The sequence below is a fragment of the Planococcus citri genome, chromosome 2, assembly GCF_950023065.1.
Source record: "Planococcus citri chromosome 2, ihPlaCitr1.1, whole genome shotgun sequence".
NCBI lineage: Eukaryota > Metazoa > Arthropoda > Insecta > Hemiptera > Pseudococcidae > Planococcus > Planococcus citri.
This window is the reverse complement of record NC_088678.1, coordinates 48,327,515-48,341,137: the sequence shown is the minus strand read 5'-3', so window position 1 is coordinate 48,341,137 and position 13,623 is coordinate 48,327,515. Positions and strand designations below refer to the sequence as shown.

Sequence of the window (13,623 nt, the reverse complement as noted above, 5' to 3'; positions counted from 1 at the left end):
CGTCAACCTATAATTTCCATTTTATAAATCTATGCTCGAAGCACTAATGGCCTCGAAACTCGCGAGCCATTTTCCATTTACGTCTGAAAAAATTTTCGATTAAGTAACTCGGATTGATAATCCATCCAGTACGATAAATAATACCGTAACGAGCGAATGGTAGACAAAATTGAAAAATTATTACCCGATTCAGTGTCAACACGGTCGAGAAAAAAATGCAGTAAAAACCCCGCCTCATACCGCCACTCTTGGACTTCGACACCGACGACGTTCGTGCCGTTACACAGATACGTAGTAGTACTTTATATGCCGAAGCATTCCGCATTTTTGAATACATAATAATTAATAACCAGTTCAACGTATGTAACAGTAGAGAGGCGAAAAAAAAAGGCACGACTAATTAATATAACGTTTAACACACCGAGCAACTCGGGTAGGTAACCGGTTAACGAGAAATTTTTTTCCTACCTCATCCAAGTTTTTAGCAACGTATTATTAAATTTTGTGTGGTGTAGGTTATGTGTAGTAATAGTAGGTATATTTTTATTCCGACGATAACTATAGCGGAAAATCTGTTGAATCGAATCGTTTATAAATATTATCTTAGCTATGTAATTACATATTTCGTATTTCTTTATAAATAGCTGCAGGATATGTACGAAAGTAAAAGTACCTACATCTATGTTTAAAATTATAAAATTTGTCGGACAGGGTGGCTCCGAGTTTAATTTTGATTTTTGCACAAATAACCCTCCTCTGCTGCTCCTCCATATCCGAATTGTTCATTAAATTTTTTAGAGAAATTGAAAAAGTTTCCTCAACAATTTTATTTTTTTACCCATCGATGTCATTGCCAGTCAATGCCTCCATTTTGAAAAAATTATGGATAAAATTGAGGTTTTTTTTTTTTTTTTTTTGTTCAAATTAAAAACATAAGAATACTAAACAGAAAAAAGTATTTTTAAATGGCTTAGCTATCCCTCAAAATTCAAAATTTAAAAAAAAATGATTTTCAAAGGACATTTACCACTCATCAGCTCTAATTGAGCTAAAATTTTGCTCGATGAAAGAACATGCCATCCATACCTCAGGACAAATTTTCAGCTGCTCAAATTAATGTTTTATTTTTTATTTGCAGAGAATTTTTGAGAATGACAGAAATAAGTAATCCTGTGTGCTCCTCACACATTCGGCCTAGCTATGGCCCATTGCTTTGCGAATGGAGTCAGTCCTCCTGGTCGACAATTATTGTCCTCTGGCTTCTTATACTCTGCCTTGCGCAAAAATTGTCTTCATGGCACCTGCTCTTATGACCCTTCTGAAGTACTCGAGTATCCAGCCAAGGACCATTGCTGAGTGATAGTCAATATTGTTGACGCCAATTTCTCTTAATATAGTACGTCGCTAACAAACATTAATCGCAATTACACAAATTGGACAGATTTCAGCGCATTTTTTTGAAAGTCTGAAATTTTCAAAATATGCTACTGTAGACTCCAAAACTGCTCAAAATAGTTCGAAACCGTTTCTAATCGATTCGGGAAATTAAAAATAAGACACGTTCCAGATTTCAGATTTTTAGGTCAATTTGGTAAAATTTTGATTTTTTTGTATTGAATTTTTGACACAAAGATTTTCAAAAACTCACAAAAAATAAAAAAAATGTATTTGACGTCAACAGATGAAAAAATTTATGTGGTCAGTGATTACTAGAACTGGGATTTTTATGCAAAAATATGATGAAAATATGCAATATTTTATGCAGTTTTTTCACCCAAAATACGCAATAAATATGAAAAAATTTCAGTTTGAGTGTCGTATCTCTGAAAAGGATTTTTCAAGCTAAAAAAAACAAAACATGAACACTGTTAATTCAAAACAAAATGAACCCAAAGATCAAAAAATTTTTCTTTTCACAAAATAGACAAAACAAATCATTTACAAATTTCATAAATTATACCAGGAAAAAATGTTCATGGCTGCGATTTTTTGAACAAAAAATTGAATTCTTAAAAATATTAATTTCTGCCAAATCCGTAAATATGCAAAAAATAAAACGAGGATTGCTCAAATATATGTACAAAAATATGCAGGTTTCCTCTCTAAAATATGCTAAAATATGCAACTTGGTCTGAAATATGCAAAATTTGCAAAATGATATTGGCTCATTCGTCAGGAAATTTCATGATTCGTGTAGATTTGATCAAATATGCACTTTTTCTAGTCCACAGGAAAATATACAAAATTGCACAGCATAAGAATCCTAGCTCTAGTGATTACTGTGGAATTTGGAAAATACTTCTAGAAGGGGAGGGAGGATTTTTTCAAAAAATTGTGTCCAGTGGCCAAAAATGGGATGGGGTTATTGAAACTCTGAACATTTTCAGTTTTAGTCACATTGCAACCATTATTTCGTTTTTAGGGTTACTTTTGGTATGAGAGAAAACATCCCCCCGGCCCCAAAATTTAGCCTTAGAAAATACACTTTTTCTCATCATCATCGCTTAGGTCAAAAATGGACCTCACAGAATTCAGCTAACGTAGATCTTCAGGGATACAGCTGCCCAACTTACACATTTTGAACAATTTTGGCCACAAAAATCCTCTTTTTCTAACCAGATCGGTCTCAAAACGTGATTGATATTTGAAATCTGATGAAAAAAAAAGATTCCCAGAGGAACAATTGCCTAATCAATCACCTTTTTGGGCATTTTAGTTTTTTTTGCGAAAAATTTGCCTCCTCCCCCACATTAACAGTATTTTACTTACGTTACTACAATTGGATGTCGAAAATAGATTGATTTCAATTACGACGACGTGGTCAGCCTCATTTTTCAAAGTGGGTAACTAATTACTGGGAAGTAAATTTCATTTTTCATCCACTTATGCCATTTTTTAGGCTGTTTTAGCTAATTCAATCTTTTTGTACGGCTCTCAATTTTTCGATTTCAAATTGAAAATTTTTCTGACCTACTTCAAGTTTTCCCACATCCCATTAATAAATGAGTGTAGATGTTAGCTAAAGCAATTGGACTTTTCTTGATGATTATATTATAAAGTAATTTTATTTGTAAGTTTAATAAGTATATAAATATGATTTGTCGAACATTTTTATTTTTTTTTATTTCATGCCTTCTTCCTTTCTTTTAAAAATATTACTGTTTTCCAATCCAAAATCCAAAATTATATCCTTGATTTAAAAGCTTTTACCTTCAAGGGAGGACTTGCTTCATTTTTTCATGATACTTTTCGAACACGCCCGCTTAAACGCCTCCATCATAAATATCTATTTTTTCCCTTTTTGGCAAAAAGCCTTCAGTTTGCTACTGTAAGTATCCAATATCTACTCCTAGCTATGGGCTGGATGAAAATATGGTCATTCTTGGCCGAGATTATAGCCGGGCGAAATTCGCAGGTGGTCTTCGAGATGGAAGAAATCGTCTCATACTCGTACCTGTACAGCTGGCCAAAACAGATGGCTCGTGGTGTTGGTGCACGATTAAAAAAATCACCTGCTCGTTGGCACTTTTTAAATGCTTTACTTCTTCGCCCATACCAGTTCTACAAGATTTTTTTTACCTTCATCATTTTCGAAAAAGATCGCCATCGTTTGCGGACAGACTATCGAAGATTCGAGGTATTGTTCGTACAGATGAATCACTCAACTGGTGTGGAATTTCCACGACGGTCTGGTCAGGTTTTAGAATCGGTTTCACTGTGTAATGTCACGTGTGCAGTAGCGGTGCGGTAAACCAGTTCAGTGTATTTAAAGGTAATTGTCAAGTTGACGATGTTCGAAGATGAGCCCAACTACCCGCAGCTAATTATAAATTTTCGGAATTATGCGGGTCAACTTTGTTTGCATGTCGATTCGAGCTACTCGAATGTTTATTTTCTTGATACACGCTACGAAACTGTAGAATATCTGTCGTTCGATAACGTGCGAAACTCATTGATATTACGCGACTGTTTCTTTTCATCTCAGTGAGACGAAAAGAACGCTTTTTCGTCTCACTGAGATGAAAAGAACGCACGAACGCATCAAGTAGGAGTACATCGAGTACGAAAACGAACGTTATCAGTTTTATCGAGAAACGGAGTGGCGAGTAGTACGTAACACAGACTTCTCACTCACTCAGACTCGAAATTTGTCTAAATAATCTAAATATAACACCCATTATGATTAATTAGTGTGTTATTCGTAATAATTATTCTTTTCCGTGTTCTTTTTGCTTTATTGGTGATCGAGTTCATTTGATTTAACCAATTCATTGTTTGTGAAGATCGATAGCTAATTGTATGTATCATGGGTGAAACGAAGACTTCGGATGTTGAATTGAAAAAATTTGTCTAAATAATCTAAATATAACACCCATTATGATTAATTAGTGTGTTGTTCGTGATAATTATTCGTTTCCGTGTTCTTTTTGCTTTATTTGAAATTACTTCAAACTTATTTTATGCGGTGATCGAGTTCATTTGATTTAACCAATTCATTGTTTGTGAAGATCGATAGCTAATTGTATGTATCATGGGTGAAACGAAGACTTCGGATGTTGCATTGAAAATTTCTCCAACATACATAATTCTTTCAAGAATAAGACGTAGGGAAGAATTGTTTTGTATTGTGATATTGATAAAGATTGTATAACTACAAAAACTCGAATAAGGTAAGTCTAAGTACATACATTAGTTCGCCTTGAACTGAAGAAAGCTTCATAAAATGAAAGGATATAAGTAATCTAGCTGTCATCCTTATTTTATTTCATTTCAAATTGATCTCCGCAGCCGAAGTTTTCGTTTCATCATGATACAAATACATACTTACTTACTTCAGAAATACAGCGAAAAAAACACCAAAAAGATTACAATTATCTTGAACAACACATCAAATCAATCATCAAAGTTCTGTCTGTTTAATATTATTTTTAATAATTCCTAATTTCCTATGAAAATATGAATTTCAACGTTTATATTCTACTTTCGTAGCGTATATCAAGAAAAATATCTTACAATGTAGGAGGCGAGTGTGAACATTTCTGTCTCGTGCGATGGCGGAACTCGCCTTCGGCTCGTTCCGCCACCCTTCGCACTCGACAGAAAACGTTCACTTTCGCCTCCTATATAGTAATATACTATTTCTTGCTCGCGTGCTTATGAGTCTTCTGATGATGATGAAAGTCTTCTTGTGCGTTTTCAAAGTACTTACCGAAATGTGCGATGATTAGAAACGAAGTGAGAGAATTCTCGCCTCGGTGTGAATTATTGTATTTGACGTGCTTAAAGTCTATTTGCGTAAAACGAGTAGCGATTGTTTGATCGTGGTATTGACAGTGAAATTTATCGAACAAGAGATGCTCGCTCGGCGCCCCAATATCGTTTATTTTCAAAATTTATGTATCAAGGCTCGAGACACGATATGCCACTTTAGCTGCAGTATAGTGTTGATTTGTGAACACATCTGCGTTGTAAATTTATATTATTATTGTGTATTGTGATAGACTACTATTCTATATAGACATTGTATATAATGTATTACCTCGTCTCTTCACTCTGCCTGGGGTGTAATCTGTCCATATCTTATGGATGCTACATTATGTTCCACATGTGTATTTTTTTTTCACCCGAGCAGATGATATAACACAAGTTTGGAATCGATTGCGTGCTCGATGACTGTTATGGCTTGTTATAAGTAAGGATTAAGAAATAAAAAAACAGTATTTTTGATTTAGGAAGCAATAAAAATAAAAATGAGTTTAATACCGTAGGAGGTATACATGAAAATCATTAATAAAATATCCGATCCGTTTCATCGTGTACACGTATTTAAAACGACCTAATGGTAAGAGCGAAGTTGTTGTAACGTATACATAACGGTGAGGATACACCAGAGCGTAAATATATACGAGAGAGCCTGTGCATTTGCGGGTTAGTTCGACTGTCGGAATTGCTGGCAATCTAATAAATTAGGGTAGAAATGACATTAGACGAGGAATTATTATTAGACGCGTCCTTCTCGGCTCGGGTGGTATTGAAACAAGAGGGAGAATACACCCTGTATCAGAGCCCGTTTTACAAGAATTTACGATATATTTTACCACCACAGGTAATTCTAATTCTTAATTTAGTCGAGAAGATATTGATTTTGAGATTAAGTTGTATGCGGCTCATTGCTGCATTGAGAGAATACAGTTGATAGGTATAGTGCTGTGTAAGGAAATTTATGCAATTTTAATGTAGCAATATTTTGTACTTATATACCGTAGCATAATAATTCATCTGTCGGATTGGGTTGAATGTTTCATTTATCGGGAATTTCACCGAGAGTATGAAAGATTATTTGGAAAAGAACACTTATAATATGTGATTTTATGAAAGAGAGGTGTTACATAATGCGTAAGATTTGAAAAATATCAACTGAAGTTTACGACTGTGTAGGACACCTGTCCTTATGAGTTGAAAATATTGTTATTGGCTTGGTTGAGGATGAGGTTGTAAATAATTATTCTTTTAATATCTGTCAAATAGTCGCATTGATTTGATTGCACATTCGGCTTACGAGAAAAACATACCACCTATGAAGGTGTTTACGTCTGTAAATATGTCGTGGAATTTCTGTATAATTCTGATGAATTGACAATTTATTCTGAATCTTTAGTAGAGATTTCACAGGAATATGGTTGAAAAAAACTTCTCGAGATGCGATTGACATATTTTCCAAGAAAATTGATCGTTTCGTGATGAATAACACGTCTCACGAGTCATGAGTTGGTATGGTCGGTGCAGTTGTACACACAGGTTATAGGCTCAGATTTTCAAAAAATATTATTTTACATTTCATTAGTTTTCATACATTTAATAGGAAAATGTTCAAATTTTATTGTATTTTCAAAGGCTAAATTTTGTGGCCGGGGGGGGGTGTTTTTTCTCATACCAGATGACGTCCAATTGTAGTAACGGTAAGTAAGTAAAATACTCTTAAAGGTGGGGAGGGGGAATGCAAATTTTTCGCAAAAAAAAAACTAAAATGTCCAAAAAGGTGATTGATTAGGCAGTTGTCACTCTGGGAATATTTTTTTTCATCAGATTTTACATATCAATCACGGTTTGAGACAGATTTTAATCTTAGTTAGAAAAAGAGTACATATTTTTGTGGCCAAAACTTTTCAAAAAAAATGACATAAAATCTTGAAAGGTGTAATTTTGGGCAGCTGTATCCCTGAAGATCTACGTTAGCTGAATTCTGTTAGGTCCATTTTTGACCTAAGCGATGATGATGAGAAAAAGTGTATTTTCAAAGGCTAAATTTTGGGGCCGGGGGGATGTTTTCTCTCATACCAAAAGTAACCCTAAAAACGAAATAATGGTTACAATATGACTAAAACAGAAAATGTTCAGAGTTGCAATAACCCCATCCCATTTTTGGTCACTGGACACAATTTTTTGAAAAAATCCTCCCTCCCCTTCTAGAAGTACTTTCCACATTCCACACTTCCACAGTAATCACTAAAAATGAAGGGTGTAGGTTTTTTGTCATCGTGACTCGTATTTGGTTACTTTTCAAAATTTCAATCAATCAAATTAATCTTTCTAAAAATACGCTTTTCTATGTACATAATTACATATCATTGAATCCTTACCTCTTGAACGAGCGAAAAAATAATATGAAATAACGAACTATTGCGTGAATTTCGCCTTGATTTTGAGATAATGTTCTGATTCCTCGTGTGTAGAAGAATTCTTTTAAAGATTTACACGATTTTTGGAAGATTTTCCAATTTTGAACGAATTTACTAATTTACAATTTTATTAGAATTTTGGTGAATTTTTGAGATACTTACTAGTATAATACGACAGATGATTTTGCAATTTTAAGCAGATTTATTTTATAATTTTTGATGAACTTTTGAATGTATCATGTCAAATCAGCTTAAATTTGCACGATGGATCTTCGATTTTTTTCTATAACGTTCAGAAAAAAATCATGATTTTTCAAAATTACGTGTTTTTAAATATTTTTTGTCAATTTGTTTCCTATTTTCGCGAGAAGGATTTTTTTTTTATTTTTTCATCAAAATTCTAGCTGGAGTTTAATCAATTGATCGACCAAAAACAATCGGAAATAATGGATCATTTTTTATTATTTTTTGGTGTTTTGCAGTGTTTTTGATGCATTTTTTGGGGTTGAAAAAGGTTTCAATGATGTTTATGCAATTTTTGCTGAATTTTGTCAAATTTTACCTGAATTTCATCATTTCTTGGTTATTTGCAGTGATTTTAATTTCTAATGTTTTTTTTACAACATTTTCGACACGTATTTACTCGTATGCATTTTTGAAAATTTATCAAAAAATTCATCACTTTTTGTTCCTTTATGCTGATCTTAATGCTTTTTCGAATATTTTTTCAGGCTTTATTTTTTTCAGAAATGGAAATAGTTGATCAATCGATTATTTTGACATCGAATAATCGCAACAATCGATTATTATTGTGAAAATCGAATAATCGATTTATGCCCCATACTTAGAAAAATGAGTAAAAATCATTTGCTCTATTTTTAATAGCGCTAATTTCAAGTTTCAACTTACTTTTTTAATACAAGTTCTCTCAGCCTCGCAATGGGCCTCTAAATTTCTGAAAAATTGGTAAAGTATGATCTGTTGGCTGCTGCAAGATTTTCAAATACGCTGATTTTGAATTTTTTCTCTTTTTTTTTTTAAATGAGCTCTCCAAGTTCCATAATGAACCTTCTCCAAAAAATAAACAATTTGTTGTATTTTTGAATTCAATTTTACTAAAAAAAAATGATGTGACCGAGATCTTACAACAAATTGTAACCAACTCATCATGGGTAGATATTTGCTAAATGAAGCATTGAGTTGATAAATTCACGAAACAGGTGAATACTTTTTTCAGTCTGAAAATAATAGTGTTTATTTATTAATGGACTCGATCAATGTTTACTTTTACCTGATTTCCTTATTCTGCAAGTCGTTGGAGAATAAGAGAAGTGTAGAAAATGGATATCTAATGAATTTTGAAAATTTCCTCTCTCAAAGAGGAAAATGTGACTTTTGCGACTGCTGTAACGTCTTCGATATTGCAATTAGGCAAAGCTGCACTTATATGCCATGTTTTATGGAATTTGAAATCCCATATCGAAGGCGATACAGCGTTTTAAAGTCTTTGAAGTCTGGTATTAGTGTAAGTGCCATTTTGAACACCACACGATGCAATCGAGGGGATTGGCAAATGTAACTCGAGCTCGGTACCGTAGCACTCCATTAGGAAAGGTTAATTTTGTAAAAATATCGGCAAATAGGAGAAAAGACGTTAACGAAGTTGCATTCGGTTTTCTTTGGTCTATTATTCTTTCATCACGGTACGTTTCACCCTTGGAAAAAGTGAAAACGCATTACGTATTTACAAACGTGGTTTGCTTACCGCATCTCGTATTCGCATCGCAGCTGCTAAGTATTGCGTTACTTTTGAGAGTATATAGTGATATAAGTGAGTGTATAGATGTGCCAACCTTAGCATGGCAAATACTCGTACACAGCAGTCTACTTAGAAATGCGATCCTTTCTAATGCTACGATAATGAGAGAAGGACGCGTTTAAATAATTCATTTTACCAAATTAAGATTTCACTTCGGCATACTCTATACGTATAGTAGGATGCGATACTTATAATATAAGCTTCTCAGTCGCTTGTACGATAAAATGGAGCTTGACGAGTATTCGCACTTGAGGAACGGTGATACGCTGGATATTGCCAAAATGTACCTATACCTACCTACCTATGCGAACAGTAAAATCATAGTAACGAGATAATAGCGTCGCAGCGGCACATCAAAGAGGAATGTGTATGCTATAAAGATACGATTAATTATCCCAACTGGTGCGGATGAAGAAAGGAAGAAAAGAGGATTAATTTGATATAGGTGCAAGTTTATGCCTTTCGTCCAATAAAGTCCCTCTTTGTGCATGTTGTGGTTTTCGCGCTGTCTGAATAATTTTCTAGATTGGCTTTATTTCGAAAGAATCGCCGGCCAACGGGTCCTGTTACCTGGGCAGATTCGCAGACGGGTTATTTAAAAGTTGGAAAGCAAAGAGCTGTGTTTTTGATGCGCCTTTTAAAACGTATCGCATTTCGAGGATGGCTCTACGAAGGAAAAAAAACTTGGCGTAAAGGTTTAAAACGCTTTTTCTTGTCAGCTGCCGGGTATGTGCGGATTATATAATCGTTACGAGTATACTTTTATTTTCAATTAATGACCAACTGAAGGATGTCAAATAATTGTGGGGGAGTGGAGATGTGTTGATTTTTTTGCGTGAACGTGAAATATTTCATTTTCATCGAATGCATTTAGTATTGGATACCTTCTTACTGTGAAAGCTTTATTTATTCCTCGGCGGATTTTTGGATCATCTATTTGAAAAAACTACGGTGAAGATTTTTTCTCATTTTCTTTGCGGCAACGAATTTTTACAATGGGACATTCAACACCCCTCAAGTGCAATAAGGTCCCAAATTTCGATCAAAATTTTGAAAAATTTTAAAATGTGGTAGCATACTGACTATTGGTAATTTTTAGTCCCTTATTTCGAATATTGGCTTTTTTCCGATACAATCTTCCTACTCCTCACAACACCACTCCCCCCTCTCCAGGTCAGTGGCCTTAAATATCGCCAAAATATTTACATAGATCTTTGAGAGTGCTAAGTTCGAATGTCACTCATTTATTGAATGCAATCTCGCAGTGCCTCTTAAACCCCCTCCCAAATTTGGAAAAAATGAAAAAACATGAAAATATAGTGACATGTAAGGTCGATTCCTATTAATTCGAGGTGGCTGAGTTCGGATATCTACCTATTTCTTTTCTGTGTTCGGCCCCTCGATGTCTCCCAAAGGTTGCTTATTTTCGAAAAAGTGAGGGACTGAATAAAATAATTTTAATAATTTTTTCCAACTATGTGCTCAAGATTATGATTTTTACTCTACTAACCGATTATTTGCTTTGTTTTTTGTTTCAGGTGAGTTCAAATTTTTGCCTTTGTTTTGATAGTGAGAAAATACGATAAGAAGTGAGTAAATTTTTTAATAATTTATGCTATGTAGAACCTATTGTAAATTCATCTGCAGCAAATTCAAATCCAATCATTGAAAATCTAAAGTGATCTGCGAAGTGACTGTGACTCGTAATGGTCTCTGAATGAAGGGGACCACGTTTCTTGAAAGTTCATGGTCAGAAAACTTTTTAACCAAAATTTCAGCTGCTCAAATTAATTTTTCGATTTGTGGTCAATTTTTGAAAATTCAAAAATGATCATTTTTGGTGATTCATACCTACTCATTTTAAAAAAAAAAAAAATATTCAGTGAAAATTATGAAAATTGGTCCAGAAACTAATAACACCTCCTACGAACCGAAATTAACAATTTTTGGTCATTCAAAGCCTTTAGCGAGATTTTCGATTTCTCCAAAAAAATCAGTTTTTCCAAAAGGAGTGGAAATAAGGATAGTGCTGCTAAAAATCGAATTGTGCCTTATTATCGACGTATTTAGCGTGTGAATCTACCATTTGAGGTGTCTTTTTTTTACTTGCAGATTTGTGAGGGGAAAAATTCAAAAAATGAAAAATGCACTTCAGGTACTCGGCTGAAAATCGGGTCGTCAATTGTGGATAAACTCATTAAACAGCTCAGAAATAATCCATAAGTCGATTTTTAGCTTCTCAAATCAATTTTACCGCTTTCTGGAGAATTCACAAAAATCTGGAAAAATTAAAAAAAGTGCTGGAGGCTTCCAGAATTGCTCAAAGTAGTGAAATTTGGATTAGGGGTGGGGGTTGGTTTTACACAAGATACTTATAACGATTCGTGCAAATTTAAAAAATTTCTCTGCGAACAGAAAATTTTTAATTTGGTGTGATTTTTTTTCAAATCTGTAGATTAAAAAAACACACTTACATAAGGTGTCCGCTGTAAATTGGTTCAAATAAGGATAAGCTCGCTAAATAGTTCTAGAATAAATCACAATTTGATTTTAAGCTGCTCAAATTAATTTACACGATTTCTGACAAAAAATAATAATCCCGAAGAAATTGAAAATCGTGTGTAGCCTTTAGAGTATAGCCTTAAATGGTGAATTTTGGTTTAGGGGAGTTGATAATTAGTTTTTGGACTAATTTTCATTTTTTTTATTACGTAGATAACTACCTTTTGCATAAAATACCAGTAATAATCATAAGTCGCTAAAAATGTCAGGGTCATTTATGAATTTTCAAAAATCGGATAAAAATCAATGTAAAAATGAAAAATTGAACATTCTATGCTTTTTTCTATAGGAAGTAGTTTTACGTCTTCCCTTCTTTACTGCCCATATCCAAATCCATACTTCATAATTTCCTGCAACCTTCGCATTCGACTTCGAAACTCAAGTACTAATACATCACTCATTCCATCCCCTTGAAAAAAAAACACTACCTTGGAATTTTTTTCAGATAAGCGCACAGAGCGCACATATCTCTCGATGTAAAAAATAAATAACTTTATTCATTCGCAGGTTACTTAGCAGGGGAACTGGATAAAATATTTTTAAAAAGGGAGCCGATGTGGTTATACCATTGATGTAAGAAAATTTACGACTTTCGAGAGGATACAGTACGCGTCTAAGTATCTCAAGATTTCGGGAAATCCTCGTTCACCTCGTTTCGAACGCGATACTTCCATTTACCGGTGAAAAAAGTTACCCTCGTGTACCCGTAGGAGGAAGGAGGATCAAAAAGCGTGGCACGAAAAACACCGAAAAATGAAAAATTAACGTGAAAACTCTCGATGTTATTTCGCTTGTCGTTTTTCAACACACCAAACATGGCATTCATCCCGACGAGAAGACAATTTCGCAGGGGTAAAACTTGGGAAAGATTTGTCGTTTCGTTTACATCTTGAGAATTCGAATCAAAGAAAATAATTATTTAATAAAAAGCACACGGGTAAAAAAATTGAATTACAAGTCTGGAAGAATGTTCAACAACTGAACAAAACTTGGCGTTTAAGCCGTCACTTTAATTCGGACCAATTAAATTATTTCGTTACGTCGTCGTCGTGACAGTTCATGACATTACGAAAGTCACTACACAATGAAATAACTTATCTTAATTAGACAACTTTTCAGCTTATGCTTTATACTCGCGAACGCAACGTCGCGAAAATTCCCAACAAAGCGTAATCTTCGAGTCAACCTGGTTAAAAACAGTTGAATTTACAGCTCGCAAATTAATTCTTTTCATTATACTACAACTAAAGAGCACCAAAACACGGCGGAAAAAACAACCGAAAAAATCGCGTATATACTTTGAGCTCGCTAAGCTGCGTTACGTAGCCTATATTTCAAGATATATATTTTAAATATGACTCGAAAACGGTTCGTTTATTTTTTTCGGCGGAGGGAAAAAAATTCTAATAACTATTTTCATTACGAATATGTCATAAAATGGAAAACGCGCTGTTATAAGAAGAACTTTATGAGAAAATATTACCATGATATTCTTAGGGGTGGATTTTCTCCTTAAGGGCGCAAAAATGCATCACATAGGATGACTCATTTCTTTCTACGTAC

The 13,623-nt window shown here is 34.0% G+C and overlaps 1 protein-coding gene across 4 annotated transcripts in view; it reads left to right on the top strand.

The window, feature by feature from the left end:
* Positions 1-13,623, top strand: part of tinc (tincar) — a 183,138-nt gene that overhangs the window by 31,893 nt on the left and 137,622 nt on the right. The window contains exon 1 of one of the 4 annotated variants that reach the window (XM_065350869.1): positions 11,069-11,087. The exons of the other annotated variants lie outside the window; for them this stretch is intronic. The gene's annotated coding sequence lies outside the window, so the exon portion shown is untranslated. Of the gene's footprint in view, positions 1-11,068; positions 11,088-13,623 lie in introns of those variants that run through there. 4 annotated transcript variants of the gene reach the window in all.